Raw genomic sequence first — 9552 nt, 5'->3', positions numbered from 1 at the left:
ATTAATCCTTAGTTGGCCTTTCATAGTTAAACAGTCTTCTTGTGGATTTTTAAGCCACAATCTTTTTCTCACGACTTAAAAGCAACCATGAGGCTACATGGTGCTCCATGTTCTATCTGTCAGTCCCCTGGGATTACTGTGAAGACAACTTAGGTGATGTCAGCATCAACACCGGGTCACGGTGACAATACCTATCCCATGTTTGCTGCTTTTATTCTCTCTTTGGCACTCTTCATAGTGAGTCAAGCTCCCGTCTGCTCTTATGTCACTTATCTGTCACTTCGCCCACACCTGCTCATGCAGAACTCATGCTTTGCCACTTAAATGGTAGCACAGTACATGCAGAACAAGCATGATTGTCAAACAGTCTATCATGCTACCTCACTCATCTTTAAAGGATACAAGTTAGGAGTCTGGGGATGCAATTCAATTGGAAAAATATTTGTCTGGTATAACAAAACTGTAGGTCTGATGCCCAGTATCTTAAAACACCTGGTAGGGTTAAAACACTTAATTAGGGTTTCTATTGCTATGATAAAACACAGTGACCAAAAAAACATTCATTTTGTTTATACTTCCAGGTAACAGTTCACCCCTGAGGGATGCAGGACCTGAAGCAAAGGCCAGAGAGGAATGCTACTTACTGCTTTACTTCTCATGACTGACTCAGTCTGCTTTCTCAGATAACTCAGAACCACCTGCTGGGGCATAGCAGTGTTCTCCTACCCTCTCAACCCCCAACCACCACCACCCACCATTGGCTAAGCCCTCCCACATCAACCATTCATCAAGAGAAATGCCTACCCGGTTGTCTACAGGCCAATCTGATGGATGCATTTTCCCAACTGAGTTTTCTCTACTCATATAATTAACTGTGTCGAGTTGACAAGCAAAACAACCAAGACAGAAGGACCAGCAGGAGACTCAGCAGGCAAAGGTTCTTACCACAAAAACTGACAGCCTGAGTCTGATTCTCAGGATCCCCAGAAGGAAAGGAAGGAACTAACTACCCTTCTCTGACCTTCATGCTCAGGCAGTGGCTCTCGTGTGCCTTGGCCCATCTGCACCACACACACACAAACACACACACACACAAACACACACACACATTAAATTAATAAATGTAAAAAAGAAATTTCAAACTGGGCATGGTGATATACACCGCTAATCCCAGCACTTTAGGAAATACAGGCAGGATGATCAGAAGTTGGTTTTTTTGTTTTGTTTTGTTTTGTTTTATTCTTTTTTATTAGGTATTTTCTTCATTTACATTTCCAATGCTATCCCAAAAGTCCCCCATACCCTCCCCTCCACTCCCCTACCCACCCACTCCCACCCACTTCTTGGCCCTGGCGCTCCCCTGTACTGGGGCATATAAAGTTTGCAAGTCCAACGGGCCTCTCTTTCCAGTGATGGCCGACTAGGCCATCTTTTGATACATATGCAGCTAGAGTCAAGAGCTCCGGGGTACTGGTTAGTTCATATTGTTGTTTCACCTATAGGGTTGCTGACCCCTTTAGCTCCTTGGGTACTTTCTCAGCTCCTCCATTGGGGGTTCTGTGATCCATTCAATAGCTGACTGTGAGCATCCACTTCTGTGTTTGCTAGGCCCCAGCATAGCCTCACAAGAGACAGCTATATCTGGGTCCTTTCAGCAAAATCTTGCTAATGTATGCAATGGTGTCAGCATTTGGAAGCTGATTATGGGATGGATCCCCGGGTATGGCAGTCTCTAGATGGTCTATCCTTTCGTCTCAGCTCCAAACTTTGTCTCTGTAACTCCTTCCATGGGTGTTTTGTTCCCAATTCTAAGAAGGGGCAAAGTGTCCAAACTTTGGTCTTCATTCTTCTTGAGTTTCATGTGTTTTGCAAATTGTATCTTGGGTATTCTAAGTTTCTGGGCTAATATCCACTTATCAGTGAATACATATCAAGTGAGTTCTTTTGTGATTGGGTTACCTCACTCAGGATGATGCCCTCCAGGTCCATCCATTTGCCTAGGAATTTCATAAATTCATTCTTTTTAATAGCTCCATTGTGTAAATGTACCATATTTTCTGTATCCATTCCTCTGTTAAGGGACATCTGGGTTCTTTCCAGATGTCTGGCTATTATAAATAAAGCTTCTATGAACATAGTAGAGCATGTGTCCTTCTTACCAGTTGGAACATCTTCTGGATATATGCCCAGAAGAGGTATTGCGGGATCCTCCGGTAGTACTATGCCCAATTTTCTGAGGAACCGCCAGACTGATTTCCAGAGTGGTTGAACAAGCTTGCAATCCCACCAACAATGGAGGAGTGTTCCTCTTTCTCGACATCCTCACCAGCATCTGCTGTCACCTGAATTTTTTATCTTAGCCATTCTGACTGGTGTGAGGTGGAATCTCAGGGTTGCTTTGATTTGCATTTCCCTGATGATTAAGGTTACTGAACATTTTTTCAGGTGCTTCTCAGCCATTCGGTATTCCTCAGGTGAGAATTCTTTGTTTAGCTATGAGCCCCATTTTTAATGGGGTTATTTGATTTTCTGGAGTCCACCTTGAGTCCTTTATATATATATTGGATATTAGTTCCCTATCTGATTTAGGATAGGTAAAGATCCTTTCCCAATCTGTTGGTGGCCTTCTTGTCTTATTGACGGTGTCTTTTGCCTTACAGAAGCTTTGCAGTTTTATGAGGTCCCACTTGTCGATTCTTGATCTTACAGCACAAGCCATTGCTGTTCTATTCAGGAATTTTTCCCCTGTGCCCATATCTTCGAGGCTTTTCCCCACTTTCTCCTCTATAAGTTTCACTGTCTCTGGTTCTACATATCAAGTTCAAGTCCATTCTGGAATTATAGAAAACCCTGTCTCAAAGGAGAAAGAATGAGAGAGGGGAGGGGAGGGGAGGGGAGGGGAGGGGAGGGGAGGGGAGGGGAGGGGAGGGGAGGGGAGGGGAGGGGAGGGGAGGGGAGGGGAGGGGAGGGGAGGGGAGGGGAGGGGAGGGGAGGGGAGGGAGAGGGAGAGCAAGCTGAGAAGTAACTCTGTAGAACAGTGCTTGCCTTTCATATACAGGTCCTTTATTTCATCTTCTCATCTGGAGATTTTACAGATGATTTATTGAGTTTAACTATCTGGAAGAGTTCATATTTACCTGAAGAATACCACTGAGTTCACCTTCCCAATCTAGATGCCAGAGGTAAGCAGAAGGTCAAGTCACCTCTCAAATCTTTCCGTTTGTGTCAGCATTGGCATTGTTGATTCACACTGACCGTCTGCTGGGGGCAGAGGATAGTGCTGTGTTCCAGACCACATTAGGTGGCATCCTTGAACAGGTTGGTAGTTCTCAGAGTTCTGACAGCCAGAACTGTCTACACATGGTCTGGTGAGATGGATCTGTGCACGAGATGCTTGCTGCCAAGCCTGATGCTCTGAGTTAGATGTAGGAAGAGAGAACTACCACATGGTAGAGAGAACTGACTCTACATGTCTACAACTTGCCTTCTAACTAGGGATGCACCATCTCACACACACACACACATGAAAAAAAAGTGTAATTTTTAAAATGTCTGCTAGGTGACTAGGTTTGTCCTGAGGGTGAATTGTTCCTGGTTAAGAACCACCTCGAATTCTCTTTCAAAAGAGAGTGGAGGGAAATCGGGGGGGGGGGGAGAGAGAGAGAGAGAGAGAACAAGGGGAAAGAGGAGGAAGATAGAAGTTAAGAGGGAGAGGGGGTAAAAGAGGGAGAGAGGAAGACGCAGAGAGGCATAGATAGAAAGGGGTGGGAGAGAATGTGGGGGAGGGAGAGAAGAGGGGGCCATGAGAGCTAGAGATGGTAGGGAGTGGAGAACCTAAGTAGCCCCTAAGCATAGAACAAAGGGGAGGGGAACCTTGAACTAAGGAATCCTCCCCTCTGGACCACAGATTAAGCACAGATCACACCTAAGCACCAACTGCCAAGCACAAACCAAATATAAAGTGATTCGTTATTAGAGGTCTGTGTTAAAATGAGCTAAGATATGCTGGAAAGCTCCTGTTGGGTATTTTAATTAGGTTAGTAGAAAGAATGACTTTGGATTACTGGACCTTGGTGTTGTGATAGATGGACCTTGATGATCAGCCTCAGGAATGACTCACTGGCCAAATAAGGGAATGGAGCTTGATGGCTAGCTTTAGGCATGTACTCTAAAGGTTTTTAGCAAGAGGGAGAAGGGCAAAACGCAAAACTTGCTAGGCCAGTGCCCTGTCTGCCATGCTCAGGCCTGTTTTCCATCATCCAGCACGGTAGAGACTCTCAGAAAACTTGAATTCACATTCTCCAGCAGATTAAGTAATTAAACAATACAGAGTTGTAAGAGCAAAATTACACAGTCCATTTTCAGCGTGAAGTGAGTGCATCAAAGAGTCACAGGTAAGGACGAGATACTCATTCTTCCCTCACAGAGCAGATGGCACCTGCTGGTAAAAACTCTAAGAGTTAGAAAGTGACAGAGAAGGGGGCCGTCTCAGGCCCCCTATTCCTTAGTCCTGTGCCTATACGACAGGGAGTTTGAGATGGGATTATGCTAGAAACAGTGTGATGGCTGTCTGTTTCTGATACCAGCCTGTTTTTTGTTTGTTTGTTTATTTGTTTGTTTGTTTTACTTTATGTAAATATTTTATTTACATTTCAAATGTTATCCTCTTTCCAGGTTCTCCCCACCCTCAGAGACTCCCTGTCAACACATACCCCCTGCCCCTGCTTCTATGAGGATGTTCCCCCACCCACCCACCCACTGTAAACTCCCTGCCCTCGAATTCCCCTACACTGGGGGCTCCAGCATTCACAGGACCAAGGGCCTCTCCTCCCATTGATGACTGAGAAGGCCATCCTCTGCTACATATGCAGCTAGAGCCATGGGTCACTCCATGTATACTCCTTGGCTGGTGGCTTAGTCCCTGGGAGCTCTGGGGGGCCTGGTTGGTTGATATTGCTGTTCTTCCTATAGGGTTGCAAACCCCTTCAGCTCCTTCAGTCCTTTCTCCAACTCCTTCATTGGGGACACCATGCTCAGTCCAATGGTTGGCTGCATCCTCCTCTGTATCTGTCAGACTCTGACAAAGCCTCTCAGGAGACAGCCATATCAGGCTCCTTTCAGCATGCACTTCTTGGCATCCACAATAGTGTCTGAGTTTGATGAGTGTATACAATGGATCCCCAGGTGGGACAGTCTCTGGATGGCCTTTCCTTCAGTCTCCACTCTTCTTCTGTCTCATTGTCTCCATATTTGCTCCTGTGAATATTTTCTTCCACTTTCTAAGAAGAACCGAAGCACCCACACGTTGGTCTTCCTTCTTCTTGAGCTTCATGTAGTCTGTGAATTTTATCTTGTGTATTCTGAGCTTCTGTGCTAATATCCTCTTATCAGTGAGTGCATACCATGTGTGTTCTTTTGGGATTGGGTTACCTCACTCAGGATGATATTTTCTAGTTCCATCCATTTGCCTAAAAATTTCATGCACTCATTATTTTTTATAGTTGAGTAGTATTCCATTGTATAAATGTACCACATTTTCTGTATCCATTCCTCTGTTGAAGGACATCTGGGTTCTTTCCAGCTTCTGGCTATTATAAATAAGGCTGCTATGAACATAGTGTAGCATGTGTCCTTGTTATATGTTGGAGAATGTTTTGGGTATATATGCCCAGGAGTGATATAGCTGGGTCCTCAGGTAGTACTATATCCAATTTTCTGAGGAACTGCCATACTGATTTCCAGAGTGGTTGTACCAGCTTGCAATCCCACCAGCAATGGAGGAGTGTTCCTTTCTCCACATCCTCACCAGCATCTGCTGTCACTTGAGTTTTTTTTTTTTTTTTACCAATGATATTTTTTATTTAGATCAACAATACAACACACAGCAGTGTTTTATCCTCCTTGCCATTAGTTTTACTTTCTATGTCTGAAGGCCTTTCAAAATCAATTTCCAAGCCCTGAGGTGAATACTAGAAGTAAGCAGGCCCATGGCAGAGCTGTTACCCATGCCATCAGATACAAGAAGGGTAGCAGACACTGGGCCTCCAGAGTGCTGCTGGTCAAGACAAGATCTGGAATACGTCTTGCCTTCTATGGAGCTTACAATGGCTCCTGTTACTAAGTCAGTTTCAAAAAGAACTGAATGGCTTAGTTATGTGAAGATTGTTTAAAGCAAATGTCTCCCTGCATCAAGAGTTTACCCAGAGGCAAAGTCTCACTGGACTGTTCAAGACTTTGCTTTCCATTCTCCCCTGATGCCACTACAGGATGGCTTTCCTTTTCTGAGTTCCTTAAAATACTTGCTGGTTGTCTGCTTATCTTCTATGTTGCTGCACTGTGCTCTGTTTTGCATGGCAATATTTTTCTTACTGGCTGTGTTTATTACTCACCCTGATAAGATTCTTAACTTTTCCTCTATTTATGCATGCTCTTACTAGATGATTGGACACCTAACGATTCCCTCTTCTATGAAATCCTCAGTGCCCAGATCTCAGGAGCTATTTTCTTTTGCTGTCTGTAATATAAACAACTTATACTTAGATAACTAACTCCATTTTAAGGGTTTTCTTCCTAACTGTAACCACAATGTCCCTTTGGATGAAATATGTGCATTTCTCTTTTTATAAAGGTGTCCTGACAAAACTAATGTGCAATCAACATCTGTTAAGTGTCTGCTAGACTGTCAGGAAAACTCTTCATAATCGTATGTCAAAATAATAGTCTGGCCAATGTATTGAAAAGAAGGAAATTATTTTGTTAAAGTGAAAAAAAAAATAGGCTTGGTTCAACTATCCTCAGTACTCTAAAACCAACTTAGATGCTACACGAACAGGACAGCTCCCACCTCGCCAATATCCCTGCATCTCCAGCATCTCTTCATCTACACTGTGGACTCAGGCTTTCCTCAGCAATGCTCACCAAATTTCCTTGCACCCTCTACAAACAAACAAAACTTATTCCTTCTCCTTTTTTGAAAAATAGTCCATTAACCTTATTAAAACCAAAACTAGTGTTTATAGCTTTGGGGGAAAATACCTTTTTCAAAAAACACTTTTTTTTTTTTCAAAAAGAAAACCCATACCAATGCCTTCTCATCCTAACTCAGTCAGAAGCAGGCTGATTCAGGTCCATCCTGCCAGCAGGGCAGTTCCTTCCCTTAGGCTTTTTGTCTGACACTAGAAACTGAGAATTGTTAAGCAGCTTTGAAGGCTCAAGTGCCACCTTGAGACATGATCTTTTTCAGCTGTCTTGATGGTTGATTGGGCCCTGCTGCTTCCCATCCCATGCCAATGGATCCTTTAACAGTACTGTAAAATAGCAACTAAGGCAGTTCAGAGACTGGTGGGACTCATCTATACCCCAAAGCCTTTTGAACAAATTGACTTGAGTAGAGCTGCCTTACTACAATTTCCCACAGCACTGTAGCTACTGGGTAACACCAGTTGCTCTACAATTTTTAACTAATTGCTTCAGTCATTATTTTCCTAATGTCACTGACTGAGCATTCTCTTTTAAAGCTAACTTCCCCATTCTCAATATACATGCTCTGCTAAGAGTTCTTGAAATGTTTCAGTTATGATCATTCCTTAGCATGGTGTATGTTTTTAACTTGTGGACAAAGACTTACAGGCAAGTGGAAAAAGTAAGTTCTCTTTACAATCCAGAACTCATTTTTCAATATGAGTCTTGATTATATATGAGGGAATATGATCCCCTAGTCCCCAAAAATTGTCCATTAGAAACCCAAGAACCAGTAGCTTTCTTACCTCTTTAATTCTCCATAAGGCATCAATTTTATGCTACTCTGTGTGTGTGTGTGTGTGTGTGTGTGTGTGTGTGTGTGTGTGTGTATTACTGTATACATTCAATTCTTTTGTAATTTAAAAAAATAAAAAAGAAAGAAAAAAAAAACTTCATTCGCCTATGTCCAATATAGGCATCTAGGTATATAGTTACAAATTAAAGGCCACAAATACTTCCCAAGAAAAAGCGTTTAAATAAAAAAAAAAATCAGCTCCCCCTTTCACATAGCACAGCTAGCCATCAAAGCACGCCAGCTAAGAGAAAGGTGTCGTCCATGGAGACAGGAAGGCTGAGCTTTTCCTCTTTGGATGATAGCTGAGTTTTTATTGGCAGTCCTAGTAAAATATGTAACTTCTCATTCATTCTAAGCAAGGCTTCCCCCGCACCACCACCACCACAGCTTTTCTTCAAATAACCCCTGTACTCTTCCATTAGAATTGGAGATTTTGAATAGCAGGGTTTTGGGTGATAAGCAGTCACTTTAAATCATGTATTGGCTATGTGGAGGAGAAAGAATATGGGAGGATGTCAGAGATGGTGAGTGAGAGAGAGATAGTTCATTGGACACACTGGAAGACAGCAAGCATTTCAAAGCTGCTTTCGGTATCTCACGAAGGCCCAAACTGCTACCATGGTGAGGGCAAACACTGGTAGCAGCACCATAGCTACAGGAACTCCACTTGGCTCTCCTTCACCTCGATGTACTATAGGTCCGTTCTGCACTGGTAACCTGTGCTGTACTCTCAGGGACACAGCACATCCCGCATTACGGAAGAGGTCTACAGCATCTTGGTGCAGCAGGTTCTTCAGATCTTGGCCATTTACCCGAAGGTCCTCTCGTCAGGTTGATCTCTTCCTCCGTGACTAAATAATCCACCCGTCCGTTCATATCTGACTGCTCTCCGGGCGGAAACCCGGGGTCAGCGGGTGCCCAGAGCAGGTGAAGGTGAATCAAGCTCCGCGCCGCCTCCCTAGCATAGCTTTTACCGTCACTTGAGTTTTTGATCTTAGCCATTCTGACTTGTGTGAGCTAGAATCTCAGGATTGTTTTGATTTGCATTTCCCTGATAACTAAGGATGTTGAACATTTCTTTAACTGCTTCTCTGCCATTCGATATTCCTCAGTTGAAAATTCTTTGCTTAGCTCTATACCCCACTTTTAATGGTGTTATTTGATTCTCTGGAGTCTAACTTCTTGAATTCTTTGTGTATATTGGATATTGGCCATCTATTGGATGTAGGAGTGGTAAAGATCTTTTCCCAATCTGTTGGTTGATGTTTTGTCCTATTGACAGTGCCCTTTGCCTTACAGAACCTTTGTAATTTTATTAAGGTCCCATTTGCCGAATCTTGACCTTAGAGCATATGCCATTGGTGTTCTGTTCAGGAAAATTTCCCCTGTGCCCATGTGTTCAAGGTCCTTCCCTACCTTTTCCTCTATTAGTTTCAGAGTATCTGGTTTTATGTAGATATCCTTGATCCACTTAGACTTGAACTTTGTACAAGGAGATAAGAATGGGTCGATTTGCATTCTTCTACATGCTGACCACCAGTTTAACCAACACCATTTGTTGAAAATGCTGTATTTTTTCCACTGAATGGCTTTAGCTCCTTTGTCAAAGATTAAGTGACCATAGGTGTGTGGGTTCATTTCTGAGTCTTCAATTCTATTCCATTGATCTACCTGTCTGTCGCTGTACCAATACCATACAGTTTTTTATCACTATTGTTCTGTAATAAAGCTTGAGG

General features: G+C 43.2%; 1 non-coding gene and 1 pseudogene across 1 annotated transcript; one reads left to right on the top strand and one right to left on the bottom strand.

Annotated features, from left to right (window-relative positions):
• The first annotated feature begins 7582 nt into the window (after window positions 1-7582).
• Window positions 7583-7709, top strand: LOC147002683 (small nucleolar RNA SNORA40). The gene has a single exon (XR_015048578.1). It is a non-coding gene; the product is annotated as a small nucleolar RNA SNORA40 (small nucleolar RNA).
• A 318-nt stretch (window positions 7710-8027) lies between these two features.
• Window positions 8028-8784, bottom strand: LOC147002682 (synaptojanin-2-binding protein pseudogene; annotated as a pseudogene).
• Between the last annotated feature and the right edge of the window lie 768 nt (window positions 8785-9552).

Source organism: Mus caroli, unplaced genomic scaffold (assembly GCF_978045245.1).
Source record: "Mus caroli unplaced genomic scaffold, Mus_caroli_1 scaffold_9, whole genome shotgun sequence".
NCBI lineage: Eukaryota > Metazoa > Chordata > Mammalia > Rodentia > Muridae > Mus > Mus caroli.
Note: the sequence above shows the minus strand (reverse complement) of the source record. Positions and strands in the feature narration are given on the sequence as shown.